Source organism: Pseudophryne corroboree, chromosome 11 (assembly GCF_028390025.1).
Source record: "Pseudophryne corroboree isolate aPseCor3 chromosome 11, aPseCor3.hap2, whole genome shotgun sequence".
In the NCBI taxonomy this organism is placed as follows: Eukaryota; Metazoa; Chordata; class Amphibia; order Anura; family Myobatrachidae; genus Pseudophryne; species Pseudophryne corroboree.
Window position 1 is genome coordinate 268,447,103 of NC_086454.1, and position 20,100 is coordinate 268,467,202.

At 42.0% G+C, this 20,100-nt stretch overlaps 1 protein-coding gene across 8 annotated transcripts in view; it reads right to left on the reverse strand.

Moving 5' to 3' along the window:
* Positions 1-20,100, reverse strand: part of WWOX (WW domain containing oxidoreductase) — a 1,758,901-nt gene that overhangs the window by 1,536,733 nt on the left and 202,068 nt on the right. The gene's annotated exons all lie outside the window — the stretch shown is intronic.

The window sequence follows — 20,100 nt, forward strand, 5'->3', positions numbered from 1 at the left end:
ATGTTTCTCAGTGCTCTCTATCTGGTGCAATGCGTCTCAGTGCTCTCTACCTGGTGCAATGTGTATAACGTGCTCTCTACCTGGTGCAATGTTTCTCAGTGCTCTCTACCTGGTGCAATGCGTCTCAGTGCTCTCTACCTGGTGCAATGTGTATAATGTGCTCTCTACCTGGTGCAATGTTTCTCAGTGCTCTCTACCTGGTGCAATGCGTCTCAGTGCTCTCTACCTGGTGCAATGTGTATAACGTGCTCTCTGCCTGGTGCAATGTTACTCGGTGCTCTCTACCTGGTGCAATGTTTCTCGGTGCTCTCTACCTGGTGCAGTGTGTCTCAGTGCTCTCTACCTGGCGCAATGTGTATAACGTGCTCTGCCTGGCGCAAAGTGTAGAATGTGCTCTGCCTGGCGCAATATGTATAACGTGCTCTACCTGTCGCAGTGTGTATAGGAGGTTCTACCTGGTGCAGTGTGTATTAGCTGCACTATTGTGTGGTGTAATGTGAATTGCCACTATTATGTGGCCATGCCCCTTCCCCACGAAAAACAACGCCCCTAAATGTGTGGGAATGGGAGGACCAAGCATAATAGTATGTACCTAATTTTGCCCTTCTAACTGAAAAATGTGCCCTCCCGAACGAAAAATGTGCCCTCCCGAACGAAAAATGTGCCCTACTCGTGATCAGCACCCTGCCCTAAAAAATTCCTAGAGTGAACACTAGTAATCTTACACATACATTGGCTGCAGAAAATATCAGATTTGCTTAGGTATTGTTCTGTCTATATTGATGGCATATATTTACATATTTATTTTATAAGTATGTTAGATATACAGGCTTTATTCACAGATTTTGACCCGTCACCTGACGGGTGATCAATTGGTGGAAAGCGTGCATGCTAAGCACCTGGATATAACCAGTAAGTAAGAAGCTGCAAGGGAGAGACTTAGTAAGGGTTCACTGGAAACACGGTATGCATTTACCATATGCCCCATTATTATCACTTCCCAGCATCTTTGTTACAGTCTCATTCAGGGGTGTTTTAAGAGAGGAGGGGGACCCATGTGCAGCCTCTGTTGCGCCCCCCCCCCCCCCCTCTCTGGCATAATGCCAGTCTACTGCGCATGCGCAGGTCTCCGGGAACATGGCGTCCGTGCCTTTTTCCCAGGAACATCTCCAGTGCACATGCACAAATCACTCTGAAATGGCCGCGGCGGTCATTTTCCAAGTGGTCTGTGGGGGTAATTCAGACCTGATCATAGCAGCAAATTTGTTAGCAGTTGGACAAAACCATGTGCAGTGCAGGTGGGGCAGATATAACATTTGCAGGGAGAGTTAGATTTAGGTGGGTTATTTTGTTTCTGTGCAGAGTAAATACTGCCTGCTTTATTTTTACACTGCAATTTAGATTGCAGATTGAACACACCCCACCCAAATCTAACTCTCTCTGCACATGTTATATCTGCCCCCTATGCAGTGCACATGGTTTTGTCCAACTGCTAACAAATTTGCTGCTCCGATCAGGTCTGAATTACCCCCTGTGTCCGCACTGCGGGACCCCGAAGGGGTAAGTATAATAGTGCAGCCATTATAGAAATGCCTATGCTCCCATTGATGCACACTCCGGGCTGCCGAGCCATGCTCTTTACTCCTTTGCCAAAAGGACACGGACTAAGCTCAACATCTTCCTGCTTTTGGAAGGTGCAGACAGTAGCAAAGTCCATGGACGTCTCTCAGCCCACTTATGGGCTGTCCATTGTTTGTTCATGGAGGGCTAACCTTGCGGCCATGCAACTATTCCAACTGGAGGTCTAACAGCGCATCATCACTATCCGGGAGAGAGATCACCATTTTTAAACCTCTCTCACATTCTCACTCATCACTTGTGCAGACACTTTCAGGTGTGTGACTCCAGCATGTCTGCAAAAGCAAGCTGCAACTCAGCAGTACACATGCTGTCTGCATATAGATGCAAAAGCCAGGACGCATACTGTATTGCACTACACAAACAAAAGGTATGTTTAAAACAACAACAGTGTTAGAGACCCCAAATGGCAACATTTCAGAATTGTGCAGTGAACCAAATACACATACAGTAAAAGGTTAACATTAAACAATGTAAGCAAAGTTAAAAACAAATTGAACAATGAGGAGTTATCATCTCATCACACAAACCCACACATTCTTTAAGACCACTTTCAACTAAGCCACATTTAGATGTAGTGAGGTGTATATGCTAATTGACCCAGTGGGTAGACAGACTTTTTACATCCAGTATCCAGGGGTTAAAGTGGGCCTGAACTGTGTTTTGTCAGTTCTTGTCTGCTGGCCCACTTTACCCAGCATGTCGCTTACCAGTACAGGAAGGGCTGCGGCTGCTGTGTAACTAATCGGGGCATTGCGGAAACGGATCGGACTCAGACTTGGATGGAAATACCACTGACTATGAGACAATAGCGGCTAAAGATCAGTGAGCTCCGGGGACTGTAAACTGGGAGAAGACAGCGAATGAGCTCCGGAGCACTTTGTGATCCAGCCCACTGAGTAAACACAGAAGGGGGCAGCACTGGTGTGCCTGTAGATGGCTGCATGTCTCAGTCCTCCTCACATCCCTATTGCAGGGCACTAGGAGCAGGTAAATCACTGTCCCTCTGTCTCCAAGAGCTTGTAATCTAATATTGCTACAAAACTGTGTTTGCCTGTCATACAAGACAGATGGTGCTACAGTGACAAGGCCCACCTCCCCACTCCTATGGCAGGGCGGAAAATGAGACGCGGTGGCATCATGAAGAGATGTCTGGTCTTATTCCCGTGGTGTGCAGAGGAACAGGGCATACTAGGCGGAACCAACGGCCGCCACTGCACTGCACACATAGGGGGAGCGGGCACAAAGACTAGAGTGCTCACCCAACCCCTTACCTCCTCATTCAGCTCCTCCTCTCACACAGCGGGGCCCACGCCCTCTGTTCTGGCTGTGGGAGGTGGTAGAGCACACAGCACCCCACGGGCGTCCCTTAAGCCTAACCCTGATCAGCAACAGTGAGTGGAGACGCTGGATGCATGTGGGGGGGGGGGGGGGGGAGTTGGAGTGACACAGAGGGGATGACACTAGTGAGACATAAGGAGGTCAACATACAGGTGGACACGGTTGGGTGTGAGTACCACCACTTCTCCAGGACCACTTTAAGCCCTGCCCGTATCCAGCACAAGCCAGGCAGATACTGAGAGGGAAAAAATTGCAGCTTGCAATAGTTTGGGCGGGGAGGTAATAATTAGATCGACACCACAATGTCAAAAGTCATGATGGCGACATTGTTAAAACATTGATAGGCATTGCGTCAGCATTATCAGAATGTCAACACTGTCAAAATATTGACATTAAGGTCAGGCTGCAGGTGGGAGGGTTAGGATTAGGCAAAAGAGTTAGGGGAGGAATACTCTCTGGAAATATGAAGCAGCAGAGGTGTGACCCCGAAGTGACAGTCACATGGCCGCCAGGACTCGGAAGCCGCTGCAGCTGTCATGAGCAGGTAAGTGACTGCTGGGTCACTGAAGATAAGTCGACACTCTTACATATTGACATTGCATCACTGTCTACACGATGAATAGCGACATGGTGAACATTGACATTATGACTGCCAACATATTATATCACACCCTATTACAGAGCTAGATAAATAGGACATCTTTAGGCTGATAATTGAAACCAGTGTTTATCCTCCCTCATAACTGGAGTCCATGTATTCTCCATACCGCTGTCTATTTCCTTGTGGTATGGTTTACAGAGTCAGTTACTTTCATTTCCCATTTATTATATGATAAGCAGTCTGTTATTTCAGAACTGCCCATATTAATTTTATTACAGCACTTGGGCTGCCCAACGTTTCTTGACAACGTTTGTAAATAGAAGTTATTAGATAAACACTGACCAATCAGTAAGTACCATATATTATCTCATTATAATAGCAACTGTCAAGAGATGGGATATATTAGGCAGCAAGCTAAAAGTCAGTTCTTGAAGTAGATGTGTTGAAAGCAGGAGAAATGGGCAAACGTAAAGATATGAACACCTGTGACAAGGGACAAATTGTGATAGCTAGACGACTGCGTCATAGAATCTACAATACGGCAGGCATTGCTGGTTGTTCCTGGTATCCAATCATTAGTAGCTACCAAAAGTGGTCCAAGAAAGGTTAACCAGTGAACCGCCAAAAGGAACGTGGGCGCCCAAGGCTTACCAATGAACGTGGGGAGCTGGCTAGCTCACCTGGTCCAATCCCACAGAAGCTACTATAGCACAAATTTCTGGAAAAGTGACAGGACACACAGTGGATTGTAGCTTGATGAATATGGGGCTGCATAGCTGCAGACCAGGTCAGACTGCCCATGCTGACCCCTGTCCAATGCCAAAAGGGCAAACAATGGACATGTGTCTCAGAACTGGACCACGGAGCAATGGAAGGTGGACTGGTCTGATAAATAACATTTCTTTTACATCATATGGATGGCCAGGTGCGTGTAAGTCGTACATATGAGAATAGATGGCAGATGGCACCAGGATGCACTATGGAAAGAAGGAAAGCCGGCAGAGGCAATGTGACGCTCTGGACAACGTTCTCCTGGAAAACCATATATCTTGCAATCTACGAGATAGCAAAATCCATATCGTATTGGCAGACCGGCAAGCGAAGATCAGAGAGATTGTTGAGATCGTAGGCATCTCATTTGAACGTGTGCAGAATATCCTACGTGAACATTTGGGCATGACAAAGCTATCCGCAAGATGGGTGCCGCGTTTGCTCACTGTGGACAACAAGCGGAATCGAATGACCACTTCGAAGCAGTGTTTTGACCTGTGTGATCGCAATCTGAAGGAGTTTTTGCGGCGTTTCGTGACTGTTGATGAAACATGGATCCATCACTACATGCCAGAAATGAAGAAACAACCAAAACAAAGGACTTCACCTGGCGAACGTGCACCAAAGAAGGCGAAGACCATTCCATCGGCCGGAAAGGTCATTGCCACCGGTTTTTGGGATTTCGAAAAGCATAATCTTCATCGACTATTTGGAAAAGGGAAGAACAATCACAGGACAGTATTATGCTCAATTATTGAGCAGATTCGACGACGCATTGAAGAGAAAACAGCCCCACTTGGCGAAGAAAAAAGTGCTGTGCCACCACGACAATGCGCTGGCACACTTGTCCCACGTCGCCACAGCGAAATCAGTGGAATTGAGCTACTAACTGCTGACGCATCCGCCATATTCTTCAGATTTGGCCCCCTGCGACTTCTTCCTGTTTCCTTGGCGGAAAGAGATTTGCATCGAATGAGGAGGCCATCGCTGAAACTGAAGCCTATTTCGTAGAGTTCGACAAATCCTATTTTTTGGAGGGCTTGAAAAAGTTGGAATATCGTTGGGCCAAGTGTATCGAGCTAAAAGGGGGCTATGTTGAAAAATAGATCAAAATGTTCCCAATAAAAAAAAAATTTCATGCCTAACACTGGTACTTATCAATCACCCCTCGTATGTCTGTGTTACACGTAAAGCACCATCAACCTAAACACTGTTGCAGACCAAGTACGCCCCCTTCACCGCAACAGTATTAACGGATGGCAGTGGCCTTTCAGCTGGATAATGCGCCCTGCCACACTGCAAAAACTGTTCAGGAATGGTTTGAGGAACATGGCAGCTGTCAAGGTGTTGAATTGGCCTCCAAATTCCCCAGATGTCAATGCGATTGAGCATACTGTATGTGGGATGTGTTGGAAAAACAAGTCCGAGTCATGGAGGACTTACAGAAACTGCTGCTAGGGTGCCACCATGCCTCACGGGTTAAAGTGGTTTTGGCGATACAAAGGGAACCCACACAATATTAGGCAGGTGGTTTCAATGTTATGGCTGGTCTGCACTTTTATGTGAACACGCCCTTACTGAATTTACTGAAAATACCCCTTCCCACATAAGATCGTAACATTTATTTACATTGCTAGATGCGTGAACTCGGCATAGCCACATAAGTAAGCTTTTGCAAGATACCGTATGTGATGCAAATCGGCACATTCAAATTGACATCTGCCCCAAGTGTTTATTCTTACAGTAACTTGAGGAGCACTGCTAGCAATTTAATGAGGAAAACGTTAAGAGCAGGTGGTTAAAAGATGGAGGTCAAGTTAAAACTCCAAACTATGGGGGTGATTCCGAGTTGTTCGCTCGCGAGCTGCTTTTAGCAGCATTGCACACGCTAAGCCGCCGCCTACTGGGAGTGAATCTTAGCTTATCAAAATTGCTAACGAAAGATTCGCAATATTGCGAAAAGACTTCTCTGTGCAGTTTCTGAGTAGCTCGAGACTTACTCTTCCAGTGCGATCAGTTCAGTGCTTGTTGTTCCTGGTTTGACGTCACAAACACACCCAGCGTTCGCCCAGACACTCCTCCGTTTCTCCAGCCACTCCCGCGTTTTTCCCAGAAACGGTAGCGTTTTTTCACACACTCGCATAAAACGGCCAGTTTCCGCCCAGAAACACCCACTTCCTGTCAATCACACTCCGATCTCCAGAACGAAGAAAAAACCTCGTAATGCCGTGAGTAAAATACCAATCTTCATAGCAAATTTACTTGGCGCAGTCGCAGTGCGAACATTGCGCATGCGCAATAAGCGGAAAATCGCTGCGATGCGAAGAAAATTACCGAGCGAACAACTCGGAATGACCACCCATTTTCATTATTAACCCACGGCAATATTCTGTCCATGCTTTTATTGAGTCACCTTATCTTTTGCGTGGAAAAACCTAAACGTTTATGAAGAATTAAAAATGTAGCCTTACACAAAATATCTTCAAATATAAAAGTATTTTTTTTTATATACAATTAACTCATCTGCAGCCCGACATATGCTATTAACATGTTAATTGGTAGTCTTCATTACAGCTGCACACAATGGCAGCAGCACAATTCTAACGTTCATTTTAATGAAGAGAGCACATTTGTGCTGTAAACGAATCACTTTTCTTGAAAAAAAAAAAAAAAACAACCCAAACCTAAAACGCTTAGAAAACCAAGTTAAAATATTAAGTTGTACAGATCAGAAATGTAATCACGGGAGACAAGCTGTGAGAGTTTTTCAATCACTGTGGGCCTGCATCAATTTATAGTCATGTTACATTAAAGAGAAAAATGTCTGGGAGACTCTCCCAGTTGTCACTTCAGATTAGATTTGTAGTTGTGATCAGGATGTGCACTTTGTAGGTTTTCTAACATTCGGAAAATACTGCCTAATGCCGGAACGTAGCAGCATTAAGCGAGTACAGCGCTCCATCCTCTCTCTGTCTGATTGCCTGAGATACGCCGGGAACAAATTTACCTGCACAGCATGAAACCCATCACTAGGATAAAAACCCATTAACATGTAAACATTAACTAAAACCTTCGGACGTGTTTAATAAACAGTGACTACTTTTTTTTTCTTTTTTTATTATTATGGAGCGCAAGTTCAGTTAAGATTGTTACACATATCTGTTGGTGTCCAATCCTAAATCAATGAAGCGTGGCAAAAATTATTTATACAATTTATTTATACAAGCAAAAGGCACTTCACTTTTACCACCAGAGTGTTAGATACGCTATCCCTTGAGAAAATAATTAAGCTTGTGTGATGTGCCTATTTTATTGGATGCCGTTTGGATATTTTATTGCATATTAAAGAGAGAAGGGAAAAAATAAAGATAAAATAAGGAGCACTGGATCAGCCAGCTACATTTTCCATGAAAGAATGGGGAGACATTTATTATACAAATAAAATATTGAAAAAAACAAACAAATGTTTAATTAAGCAGGTCACCCCACCCCCACCCGCAATAATGTTGTACTTTGGGGGGCATTCCGACCCGATCGCACGCTGCGCATGGGCAGCGATGCTGCTAACGAAGAAAGCGGTCGCAGCGGCGACCGCAAGAAGATTGACAGGAGGAAGGTGGAACCGGCCGTCAACTCACCGTTTTCTGGGCGAGGAGATCTAAACGCAGGCGTGTCGAGGCGTTTGGAGAGCAGATGTTTGACGTCAATTCCAGGACCTGCAACACTGGATTGATCGCATAGGGTAAGTAACTCTTACCCTGGTCTTGTTCTACACAAAACTTTTTTTGCATAGCAGTGCTGCACAAGCGATCGCAGCCTTGCTATGCAAAAAAACACTCCACCATAGGCGGCGTCTAGTTGATCGCATGGGCTGCAAAAAGCATTCTATCTACTCGGAATGACCCCCTTAGTACATTGCGCACAGCAAAAATGCTTTTCTCCGTATATTTGCATCAACACATCTATAGACACGTTACAGAGAGGTCAGTAATTTTTGGGTGGAAAAATAAAAGATAAAAAACAAACGACTATACTGGACTGCTGTAGACAGGAGAAACAGCGTTATCTTTCCCACTGTTCTTTTTGGGTAACTCTATTTGGAGCAATGCTGGCAATGGGCTATCAGAATGGCATGGGAACGCTCAAACAGAAGCACTTTCCGACCACAACAACCCTTCCCCCCTTAGATTTGTTGTACCAGTGCCGTTTGGGGGGTGCTTGGCTTGCCACTATTTGCTAGTGTAAATACTGAGCGACAATTCTTCCGACAATTCACCAAACTGATATGCAGAGGGGCGGGGGAACAACCCAGCAAATGAAATGCTTTGAATACACTCCTTGTCAGATACCATAAACTGCAGTAGAAATATAGGGCAGTATTCAATTGTTCTCCTCCATGCCCGTACCCGTGCATGCCTACCGGGGGTGGCGAGCTGAAATGAGCAAAAAGTGACCGTTTGGGCGACCAACTATTAATTTTTTTTACATCCGCTAGAAAGTCACCACTAGCACACATAATATGGATGGAATTGGATGGCATCCAGATCCCATGCTTGGGATGCCAGCAATCACAATACCATCAGCGGCATCCCGGCGCTCAGAGTCCCGACACCTACTTGGTAAGTATACTAGCCCTAATCCCCATCCCCCCTAAACCTAACCCTCCTTTCCCGCAGCCTAACCCTAACCGATGGTGCCTAACCCTCATCCCCACAGCCCAAATCTAACTCTCCCTCCCCCAAATGCCTACCCTAACCCTCCCTGGTGGTGACTAACTCTCCCCCCCCCCCCCCTGCCCCCTTCACCGCAGCCTAAACCTAACCTCCCCCGCAGCGAATCAGTGTTGAGTCACGGAAGACCTTCTTCTGGGATTCCAGTGTTTGGGATCCCGGCGCCACCATTGCAATGCATGTTGGGTTCCTGGCATTGGTATTTCGAGCAGTGTCGGTACTGGAAGAGGCCTTACACATACACTACACGTATACAGTAAATGTCCTAGATTAAACTACACAACTAAACTGAGTAATGTATTAATCTCCACAACACACTTCTCTAATATATTTATTATATACATCATCAGCACAAAACCAGAGCGCAGCAATTTTGAAAGCTTTAAATTGACGAAAATAGCTCCAGTTATTTGAACTTTAGCAGACAAAAACCCGCCAGATATGTTGAATTAGCCAGAGCTATACTTTCTCTATGTCTTATTCAGATTAATTAGTTCAATTATGTTTTGAGTGCGTGACTAATGTATCATTTTAGTTTTAATCATTTCAATTGAAAAAATATTAAACTTTTGAAGGAAGATAATCTGAATTTTAATTATGCTAACAATACTATTATAAAAGACTCCTTTCATTTCATTTTAATTGAACCACAGTATGCTTTTTAACATGGCTTTTTTTTTCTTGCGGAAAAGGACAGAAAATGAAAACTCAGACGGTAATGGCCGTGCATTGTACATGTAGACCCCTGTACTAAGACGCTCACCATTGTCCGTAAATGTATGGGCTGCAGAAATACTGGAAATAGGGTTATTTTCCAAAAAACAGTATCTAAGGGAATATCATTAGAACAAAAAAAATAGAATGTTTTATATAAACTTATGTAATAATATTGGGGAAAAGTTGCAAAAGTAAAACCATAATTGTTGTAGTTTGCATATCTGTATACAGCACGGTTTTATTTTTTTTACTTTACGCACTTGCGACTTTCACTAATATATGTAAAATGCTTTCTACCTTTAAAGTGAATGTAACATTTAATGATAAGCACCAATGTAAACTTGATTTACACGCAAGGCAGTCATTATCAATACAACATCTATATCAGTTCAAATGGAATAAGCTGACAAACCAAAGGACATATTCTACCACTTGGTACTAATGTCTTATTCACTTCTTGCATTTGCATCTAAAAATTAAATCAAGACTGTAAAATAATGTTAATATTGCAAGAACTATTTAAGCTCTTATAAAGGTGTTGGTAAATAGGTTTGCAGCCTTTATTTTACCAACAGAGCTTCTGCATTTGAACGTGTCAACAAAATCATCCTACCAACTTTATGCATGTGTTCTAATCCTTTCTAACTTGTACTGTTGGTATGGTTCTATATATATCAGCATACAGGACTGAAATGCAAACAGATTTCCTAGGACTATGGGTGCATTCACTACAGTGCATAATGTGGTAGATTATACTGCATAAATTATCTCTATTTAATATATTATATTATATACTATCTATAAAGGGTCCCAGACTACAGTATGTACTAAAGTCTCTATGGTCTACACAATCAACATCATGGTTGCCTATTCTTCCAGGATGTCGGGGAGACTTACAAATCTCAGTGAGATCCACCTGACTCTCACAGGAACTCACAAACTCACTGCCTTGGGGTTATTACATATTCTCCACGTGCAATACCTTACCAAACTACGCTTCCTTCACTGAGCAGCGCAGAGCAGTATAGTGTAGTTTACTTCAATATGTGCGTCATACATCATAGACAAAGCAAAACATAATACAAAGTATACAGGTACGTATCTAGAGAGGAGGAGGGCTATGTGCAGGCTCCGTCAGGGGCCCCTCCTCTCTAGCTGGCGGGAGCGCTGTGACTCTGGGCACTAGGGTCCCAGAGTCTAGAGTGCATGTACAGATCTCAGGGAAAATGGCGTGGCAGCCATTTTCCAAGTGATTTTCCTACTGCGCATTCACAAAACACCAGGAAAATGGCGCCGCAACATTTTACCAGTGATTTCTGCAGTGCTGCTACTTCGCCGTAGGACTCTGTAGAGTATTACAAATAATGGGTGCAGAGTGTGCACACGGGCCCCCTGGACCTCGAGGGCCCGTGTGCACCGCACACACTGCACCCATTATAAATACGCCAGTAAATGTACACTAGAGAGGCTGGGCTGTGACTTTCACCACACAGAAATTGGTGTGAAACACGTTGAAGTCCAACGGAACTTGGCGCGAGGAAAAGCCGTGGCATTGTGGTACCTGTTGTTTGGATGCACAGGATAACAGCAGTCTTGGTGTGCTGAGCAGAGGTATCCTGGAAGGATAGTGTGAGGCTCTGGTTAGTAGCACAGAGCCGGCTGGGTAATACAGTACACCTGCTTCTTCACTACTGCTGTCTCAGTAGTTGGAAATTGATACATACCTGAAAACGGTTCTTACACGCCTGTGTTTTTGCTGTTACCCGCAACAAAATGGGCACTCCCTGTCAATCACTTGCAAATAAATCCTCACTGCGACCGTAATCGCAATTCAATCGTCATGTGTGCGCACTGCGACAGTGATGCATGTGCAGACTAACAATAATCGCTCAATAGCGAAAATATCGGTGTACAGTAGCTTACAACAATGAATCAGGCCGTCTGTAAAAGCATGTTCTTCCTTTATATCTAACATGATACTTGGAGAACTACAGTATACTGAGATAATTATTTTCCTTTTTAAGTTACAGCACTACAGAATTTTTGTAACTTTGTAATTCTTTATTTAAAAGTTTACATAACATGCTCATTTAAGAATCTATGGGTGCAATTCAATTGCCAGCGAAAGATTCACCCGGCCGAATCTGTGCAGCAGCGAGACCTTGCACAAAAGTGTTTGCTACCCCATAGGGTTGCGAAATGGCCGGGCGTTGCGAAACTGGTTGCTGTTGCAGGCTCATAAACACTGCGGCAACTGCATTTCGTACCCTTCGTAGGCATTTGAATTTCTCCCTAATCACATGTAAAAATATTTGTGATCATACTTAATACTGAACCATACAGAAAGTGGGTGGGAACTGTTATATCTCAGGTATGTAGCTTGTTTAAATATTACTGAGGGGAGGTCTAACTGTTGTACATGGACTCCCTAAAGCCTGCAGACTGTACTTGCACGTGATACAAGCTAACTTGATGAAACCTACACAGAACCACATTTTTGCGCAATACTTGGCAGGATACTTGGAGAACTACAGTATACTGAGATAATTATTTTCCTTTTTGAGTTACAGCACTACAGAATTTTTGTAACTTTGTAATTCTTTATTTAAAAGCTTACATAACATGCTCATTTAAGAATCTATGGGTGCAATTCAATTTCCAGCGAAAGATTCACCCGGCCGAATCTGTGCAGCAGCGAGACCTTGCACAAAAGTGTTTGCTACCCCATAGGGTTGCGAAATGGCCGGGCGTTGCGAAACTGGTTGCTGTTGCAGGCTCATAAACACTGCAGCAACTGCAATACGCACCCTTCGCAGGCATTTGAATTTCTCCCTAATTACATGTAAAAATATTTGCGATCATGCGTAATACTGAACCATGCAGAAAGTGCATGGAAGGCATATTTTCTATTTTCACCTAATCACAGAAGAATAAACCAAAATGCAACATGATGTTTACCATAGGGGTGAACATACTACCTATAAAAAGCTTTGATGTACCCGTGGTTATTGAAACAGCATACTTAATGTAACATACTAAGGACATTATTCAGAACTGGACGCAGCCGTTGCATGCCACATTCAGAGGGTCTGCGTGTACGTGGCCCTTTACCATGCAATCACATCCCGGAAAGGATGGAATCGCGTGATAATTGACAAATGACGGGCGGCAGGGAGCGGGGGGGACATGAAAAACGTTTCCAGCTATAGGAAACATGGCGGCAGGACTCCTGCCTACACAACCATGGTGCGTAGGCAGGGATTAACCTCTATTCAATGCGATATCAATTGAATTGCGATCACAACTCAGGGGCGGCCTCCAGAATATGAGTAGTATGGTCGCAGACTTAGCTGCGAAAGCAAAATCTGCGACCATCTCTAAATAATGCCCTGTATACAGCTGGAATGCCTGCTGCCATACAGACAACCTATATCACAGCATGTTCTATAGTATTTCAATGACTATAGTCTTATTTGGATTTACGGACATACTCAAGTAATATGATTAAATGTAATCGGATAATTCCTCTTGTATGCACTCAATTTGATGCCACACACACAGCAATATCCCATTATAGGATATTACGGACTATACTGCTTACTGCAGAGTATGAGGCTTGCTGTAGATAAATGCTAATATCTTAACAAATCTCTGCAAACATTGTACATTATGCAATCCCTGCAAAACTAGAGATTCTCTCTTGCAGATACAGTTGTCACTGGTAGTAGAATACAGCAGAGATGAATATCCTATGCCTGACTTATCTGTATGATACATTTATGAGTTAGTGCACTGCGTTGATTTTGATGGTATGAGGTCCACAGATTTTTATTTAATCACAGCCCCCAATACATAATTTGCAAAAAAAAATAAAAAAAAATATTAACTTTCCTGCAACATTCTGATGCGATAATAAAAAAATAAAATAATAATTCTTTAAGTTATTTTCACTGAATTTACTTGTGGTCTGTATATTTTAGGCAACATGTATCAAGCAATTTTGACAAACGTTTTACATAGTTAACCAGTAACAGTTAATCAGGAGTTGACAAATGTATTATTTTACAAGTGTACACCAACAAAAAATTTCATAAGACTGTTTGCAAATAATCTTAACAAAATTACCAAAACTAGCAAGAAATGGGTAGACATCGCATTTAAGAGGGCATCACTTACAACAACATTTTCAGGAATTCTTTGTAATGTTCTCCTAAAGGATCCTAAAGTTGTATCTGGACCATTGCTGCAGTCTCTCTCCAATGAGACCCACATTAGGGTAATAATTAAGGCAACCCCCTTCCACCCAAAGAAGACCTTTTTTTTCTGTAAACTTCTGAGATTCCACAATATCTTATTTTTTTTCTAAAACCTGAGAAGCAGCCAACGTGCGACACAGAAAGTTACATTTTACTTCACTTTCTTAAAAAGCAGCGGTTTCTCTAACATTTTCTAAAATAATCTTTTTTAATGCCTAAGCTATCATACTAAATAGTCAGCAAAGCCTTTCAGAGTTATATCTGAAATCTCAAAGCCTCAAATCTGTTTAAATTCTAGAAATGCCTCTAGTTATTTTATCCTTATCACTAAAGAAAATGAATTGTAGATATTATTTAAAATAAAAAAAAATAAAAAACGTTTAATAATGAACATCATCTAAACCCTCTACCTCAGATGTCTTTAAATAATTTAGCTTTTAAAGAATGCTTAGTGGTAAATGTATAAAATTTTACCAGTTCAATAGATTAACTGCAAAACGAAATTAACACTGCCTTAGGAAACGGAGATAAAATTTATATTGAAAACATTTTGATGGGCCATCTTTTTCAGAGTTTTATCTGGAAAGAACCAACATTTTTAAATGAGGTTTTAACAGCAACATACTGTAGATGATTCATCATTGGTCTCTATCCTGAACAGCTATGAACTTAATTTGATTGTGCCATTTAAATTTTTTTTTTTTTAACATCCTATGACGAAACTTTAAGAGGCCTTCGTATCACATTTAAAAACTTTTTACATTTTTTTATTTTTATTTAAAAAAAAATCAGCTTTAATTGTATTATGTATGTTTCAGAGTACTCTCTCTCACATTATTAACACTTTGCCAGTGCTGGCTGTTGGAAATTAAAAGTAATTTTTAGGACTCCGTTTTACACCCAGCCTACAGTGTGTGTGATTGCCAATATGCATCGACAATCGCATGATCGAGCGCAATAAGAAAATCTCTTCGATATAGAATTTAATTTTTCCTTCATCTTGATCCTCAGCTCAGTCTGAAATAAGCTATGCCAGGATAGATGTACTTTGTATATTGTAGAAAGCACTCATAAATACACCCATCAGGCTGGTAATGATTTCTGCCATAACGTGACAAAACGTTAGAAAGTTTATACAGGGTGAAGGTGTCGTGGTTTTACACCTCTTCTCGCTACTGCGCCTGGAAGCAAAATTACTTCTAGTCTGAAAATCATATTTATATTTTACATACTTCTGCCAAATGTAAAAGCTTACTGGGATGGTGTAAGAGCAGCATTACAACACCAAAATGCAGCTGCCACCACGAATAGCCATGTTCTTATTCTGTATAGCATATTATAGGAATGTAGCAAGGGTTATCCCAAAGTGATACCTCCAGGATACACCAGTTATCACTCTGTCTTTGCTTTACTGCATTATACTCTTATCACATCAAGATGACGCAATTCCTTATAGAACAACACAAGAATAGGCACTGATATCCTATATATAAAAAACAAAACAAAATACCATTCATAACCCACAACTATGCGCTGCAATATGTTAATCATCGGACCTTACCCATCATTTGTGTTCTCCCAAACCTCAGGGCAGCAGCCCAAGCCCCAGACCTGCTGTAGAGTGCAATATACTATATATATATATATATGCATACATACATACACACATATATATATATATATATATATATATATACACACGCATATCATATATATATATATATATATATATATATATACATACATACACACACACACACCAACTGTCCCGAATTCAGCGGGACAATCCCGCTAATTGGACCCTGTCCCGCTGTCCCACCCGCGGGCTGCAGTGTCCCGCAGGCAGGGGGGGGGGGCAGTTGGGAGAGTCAGTGATCACATCTGCTCTGTTTTGCAAAGCAGCCGGTGATCACTGAATAGATGCCATGCGCATGCGCAAGGCCATTATCATCACAAGAAGGGGAGCCAGGAGCTGTCCAGCCAATGGGCGCGCACCCAAAATGATGAAATGGGGGTCGCTGCCCTAGGCCCTGCCCCGTGTCTCAAGATCCCGCCCCTGTACCTGAAGCCCCATCCCCTTTGCAGCCGCGGTCTCGCCTCCGGCGCGGCATGTCCCTACTCAGAGGGGACAGAAGTTGGGAGGTATATATATAAATAAATTAATTATTGTAAACTTGTTGGGATTTTTTCTTTCTGCATCACTTACCACTTTGGATATGCATCTCAACACTGAGATACAGACCAGAGTAGAGAGAGACATCCCAGGCAGAAAAGAGGAACTGCACGAGTTGTCATAGGTGCAGAGTGCTAGAATGAACACTATTTACCAGCAAATCATGATTTCTACTGTTGAATCACTGACCTTGTATTTTCTTTTATGTATATCTGCTCCATTTTCTAACACCAGTGAAACAATCCATTATGGTAAAATAAAAAGATAACCACTACTGCTATTGCTTTTGTAAAAGTCATTGAAGATTTGAAAACGTCTTAGAATAATTAACTGCTTGTTAATAACCACTTAACTGACAATTTTTCCTTTCAAAACCGTTCATAATTGTTTTTTATTTTATTCAATATAGTTTAAAAAGTATTTTTAAAAATATATATTATACTATGCACATCTGCAGAACGGTTCTCTCCATCAAAAACTGGAGGACACATTGGGGCGGTGCGGTCGCACGTGATCTGACCATGCCAGTTAAGTGGTTAAACCCTAACTTTGCAGTTTAAAATGGGCACAACAGGTCTACTTTAAATGACTATTATTGGTCGCTGATTTGTAATGTCTCACAGTGCGCTGCAGTGACGGATGGGTGAAAGAGTGAAAAACATATTGCATAGGCAAAATAAAGCCAATGTGAAAACAAAAAGAAACTATGGTTAGCTCTCAGATGCCAGGTTTTGGCATCTAAATCATATTTTAAGAAAATGAAGGGAATAAAAATATTACAAAGTATTGTAATATATATTTATGTATCAATGCACACACCTACGCACAAACATATTTTTGTGTTTAAAAAACAAACACACAAATATTATTATACAGCACACACACAATATATAATTGCATCTTTAGTACGGCGATTTTAAATGTGATGACTCAGGAGTCATTAATATTGCTTATAAAAACAGAAAATGTGTTCTATTAAATTAACCACTCATTACTTCACTTAACTACATTAATTGGCTTACTCTACCACAAGATTAAAAATAAGTCTTACAAAAATATAATTTACAAATTCATAATCTATGGTTATTTAAATTTATTTTATTAGCTACAGTACACAGCAAATGGAGTATGGCATACAAGTGCCTGAAATAGGCTCAGTTTAGAAAAGATAATGACTGAAATTAGTTTATAATGAATGCATTTACGCTTTTTCTATATATATATATATATATATATATATATATATATATATATGGAAAACGAATACCAACATTGACATGCCCATTATGAATAATGATCAGTTTACATATTCAAACCGAGCTGTACTTAATTATTTCCATAAATTGCACTCAATTCAGTTAAAGAAAAATTAATTTGCAGAAACGTTTCACTGATTTATTTATTTTTTAGCCCCAAAGAAACTAATCACACCAGGCAGACTAGTTTACATAGATGCCACAACAGATCCTTACTGCAGATTGTTTACATTTCTTTGTTATGACAATCACATATACTTAATATACTGGCCAACACTGGAAACACCTGCTAAGCGTTAATAATATGCACATTAACTGCATTAAAGGCCAGCTTCCGACATAATGAAATGGGTTGGGATTGGAATACCGGCGGTTAGGATGCCGGCGGTCATAATACTGACCGTGGCGGCATCCAGATGTTGAGAATCCAGACAGGGGTTACCTTTCCCGAATGGCCCCCCTAACTCTAACTCTCCCTTCTAGTAGCCTAACCCTGACATTTTCCCCCTGCATCCTAAACCTAACCTCCCTCCCCTCAGCCTAAACCTAACCTCCCGCAGCCTAACCTTCCCTGGGGGTGCCTAAACCTAATCCACCCTCCCTGCAGCCTAAACCTAACCCCCCCTCCCCGCAGTCTAAACCTAACCACCCTTCCCCAACAGCCTAAACCTATCTGCTCCCCTTCCCACAGCCTAACCCTAACCCTCCCCCCGCAGCCTAAACCTAACCTCCCCCTCTGCGGCTTACCTCTCAAATGGTCCGGCACACGCTCAATCGGGAACCCAGCGGTCAGCATTTCGGGGCAGAGCTTGAGACCCTATTCGGGATGCCAATGTCTGCATTCAGAGTAGTGTCGGGATACCGGCATCGGTATTTCATCTGCTGGGATCCTGACTGGATCCCAATGACACAATAGGTGCCAGGTGTCCACCGTAATCCAAAAACAGTTTTTATGTTTTAAAAATAATCGTCTCAGTAATTTTTTTTATGTTGCTTTAATTGACCAACTAAGCCCATATATATGCATTCTCATGTTCTAATCCCATGCTCTTAACACAAAACTAGACATGAGCGGAATGTTCGAGATATTCAGGTCATTTCGCATTTAATTGTTACATTTTGCCGCATTTGGCCATTAAATTATTTAACTACACAGCAGAATCAATTGATGACTGTCGTACCCGCTGCATAAATTTAGCAAAAACCAAACAGTGCTAAATGGTGATGGAGAACCCAAACCCAAAGATTTGCATCACCGACCATGGCAACTCTATACTGGGTGCAGGGTATGTGCCCCATAGGCTCCTGAGTTAGCTAGGGCCCAAACCCCATAACAAATTCATGCGCAGTTGTTAAAAAAAACAGATCTGTTCGCAAAGTGGACTTGCCTGCAACTCTTTAATGAGGCATGATGCACTTTGATGGGGCTAACAAACAGCAAAATAACAGAGATAACAAAAATCCTATTTCTTCCACCCTTCCAGCATTAATCACTGTGCTGAAATGAAATACTTGCAGGATAGAAGTGTAAGGCTGGGTACACACTTGCCGATGTCAGTGACATTGTGCAAGATCCCCAGCAAACAATATCGTTCATACACACTGAACGATATAGTTTGCGTTTCGTCAGTGACAACATTCACCCACATACAGGTGCGTGCCGTCTCGTACAATATCTTTAGATTTCAAGTTCAAAACTAAAGATATTGTACCTCATTAATGACCCTGGGAGCGCGCATCATTAACAATATAGGGTATACACACTTGCCGATGTATATGATATACCGTTCGATCCACCAGTTCGGATGATATATCGGGTGCACATTGGCAAGTGTGTACCCAGCCTAAGGGCTAGTGCAATTTAAATGTTTTACTTCATTATTAGTTCTGCACACTGTGGGGAAATACTTTTTGAATTTACAATTATTTTATTATTATTTCTAATTAAAGCCGACATGCTTGTGTTACACCATGGTAGCACTTTCTGCACACTACATTTTCTACAGTCTTAACACATCATGAGGGGGCAGTGTTGATGATGTCAGTGAGGGATACATTTAACTTGGTGTCATAACAAATGAGAGCTAAATGCTGGGAACAAGCTAATCTCAGCCGGAGTCCTGTTCTAGTATCAGTGTACGTAAATAAGGGTATCGGTCTCTAGGTCGACCAAACTTAAGTCAACAGTCATTAGGTCGACCACTAATGGTCGACATGCATATGGTTGACAAGGTCTAAAGATCATCATGTACTAGGTCGACATGAGTTTTTCAATGTATTTTTTTTTTAAACTTTTCCATAATTTATGATCCGCGTGGGCTACGATTGGGAATAGTAACCTATGCTGAGCGCAGCAGCAACGGAGCGAGGCACCTTGCACGAAGCATGGCGAGCGAACACTGTGCACTAATTGGGGTTCCCGGTCACTTTACGAAGTAAGCGACACCCAAAAAATTAAAAAAACTCATGTCGACCTTTTTCCATGTTGACCTAGTACATGTTGACCTAGTGACTGTGCCGACATATTTCAGGTGTCGACCTACTGTATATGACTGTGGTCGACCTAATGACTGCCAACCTAAGTGTGGTTGACTCTATGATCCACACCTGGAAACAA